The sequence below is a fragment of the Spermophilus citellus genome (assembly GCF_964194105.1).
Source record: "Spermophilus citellus genome assembly, chromosome: X".
NCBI lineage: Eukaryota > Metazoa > Chordata > Mammalia > Rodentia > Sciuridae > Spermophilus > Spermophilus citellus.
Genome location: NC_138190.1, coordinates 37,662,857 through 37,665,186, shown reverse-complemented (window position 1 = coordinate 37,665,186; position 2,330 = coordinate 37,662,857).

Sequence of the window (2,330 nt, the reverse complement as noted above, 5' to 3'; positions counted from 1 at the left end):
CTCCATTGCTCTGGGTCCAAGGTAAGGCAGGACATAATGACTGAAGGGTGTCACAGAGGAACACTGCTCACCTCATGGTGGCCAGGAAGAGGGGAGGAGCTGCAGGGAAAATGCACCCTTCCAGGGCATGCCCCACAGTGATCCATCCCTCCAGCCATACCCCAATTGCCTACAGTTACCACCCACACTTAGTCCATTCAACTAGGATGGATTGACTAGGCCCATTAGGCCTCACAATCCAAAACTTCACCTCTAAACATGTCTGCCTTAACACAGGAGCTTTTGGGGACATCTCATATCCAAACCATAACATCTACCATTCTATCAATTAGATTTCTCTGGCTAATAAATAATATCCTCACTCCTTAGCCTCACTTATAAGCCTCTTTTCAGTTGGTGCCAATTCACATTCTCAACATTATCCCATGCCAACCCCTAATGCCAGTCTAACTATTCTGTCAATTCCTGAATGAGTCTTGGACCTTCCTTTTTGTTTTTCTTTTTGTTATGTATGTTCTTTCCATCATTAGTGTCTATTGGGAATCCCCTCATCCTTTAAGGCAGTTCTCCAATGGCCATCCTTCATCCTTTCGTCCATCCCTCTGTCCATTAATTCAACAAATATTTAGTGCCAGACACTGCTCAGATGTCCAAGGATAAGCCTTTCCCTCCAGATACCCATAGTCCCATCAGAGGGAGAGAACGGTAATACAAGTCATGCCACAATACATACATGTATATGGTACTAAGGGAAGAAAAGGAGCAGATCATCTAACTCTTATGAAGGAACAGAGTGGGGAGGGATAATGAGAGAGGCTCATTTGTGCTCCATAACTGTATCAGTCCAAGGTGACCTCTTAACTCTCCATTTATCTTTGGTGTGACGTAAGCATCACAACCATATGCAATTCATTGTGCCAGGCACATTGTCATCTTTTGTGAAAAAAATTTAAGGAATAAATATATTTCTATCAGTTTCTACATCCCTGAAAAACAGGGGCAGTAGCTGTCTGAATCCTATGCTGTAAGGTGCCCACTCAGTAATCCTTCAATTAGGTCCATCTGTTAAATTCCATTGATTGTAATCAACCTTTTCAGATGGACACATCTGAATGCAGTGAAAAGCTTATTTCAGGATTTAAGAAATATTTGCATCACTTTTAAGGAGCTTATTAAATTCTAAAAAGAGCCAATTTAAAAGCTTTTTTATTGAACCAAGAGTGAAAGTAATGAAAACCAATTTTGCAAAGTTAAGAAAAAAACAGTAAGACCCTTAATAATAATTGTTTTTGAACTCCCTATTGCTTAACTCAATACATTTTGTTTCTGAGTGCAAACTTTTCTGTCCTCTTGGGAGCTCCCTAACCAATCCCAAAGTTACGCAATAATTGAAATTGCTAACTGCTCTGCCAAATGCAGATAATTTGCCTGGGAGTTTGAATCACTTTTAAATGCTCACTAATATTGCTTGTGGTGAAGAAATGTTCATGAACAGTTCAGAAAATTCTTGCAGATTCTCTTCAGTTCTATTCTCAAGTTAAATTAGAGTATTATTAAATTTCATATGTTCTAATAGATATAGTATGTCTAGTCCAATTCTATTTTTATGAAATTATTTCAGGGTGTCTGGGTTATTATATTCTCTGTAATCCTTCATTGGATCTGTTGACATTGGCTAGTTCCATGTGGTGGGACTCTCTGGGGGATTTGTAGATTGTTTCTTTGTGCTTTGATGTCTGCCTTGCTTTAAAAAAAAAGCATTTCTCATTTTTATAAAATCAATATGTCATTATTTGATTTAAAATTTTACTCTGTGTGTTTCAGATTTATTTCAGATAATAAATGCCTATTGGTTGATCTTCTGTGATATACTAAGATGCAGTACTAAAAAATATGGGGTCTCTTCCCTTAAACTGTGGTTGCTATTGCTCACCACAAGCTTCATTGGGGTTATTGGTGAAAAATCTGCTGGGCACAGTCAGTATGGAAAGATACTTGAGAAATGTCCAAACACCAGCTCAAGAAGGTGTTCCCAAAGACTGGGGATGTAGCTCTTGCCTAGCATATTTGAGGTCATAGCTTTGATCCCCAGTGCCATGAAGGAAAAAAAAAGTCTTCCTTGATACTCCAAGCCAGTAAGGTCATACTAGGGGGCTTAGTAGGAAAGGAGGTACCATGGAAGTGTTGCAAAAGAGAAATGACTATTAGCCACTAGGCAGAGGAGCTATCACCCCTTTAAATTACTCTTTTTTTTAATGTATTGGGCATTGAACCCAGGGCCTTACATGTGCTAGGCAGGTGCTTTACCACTAAGCTACATCCCCTAAATG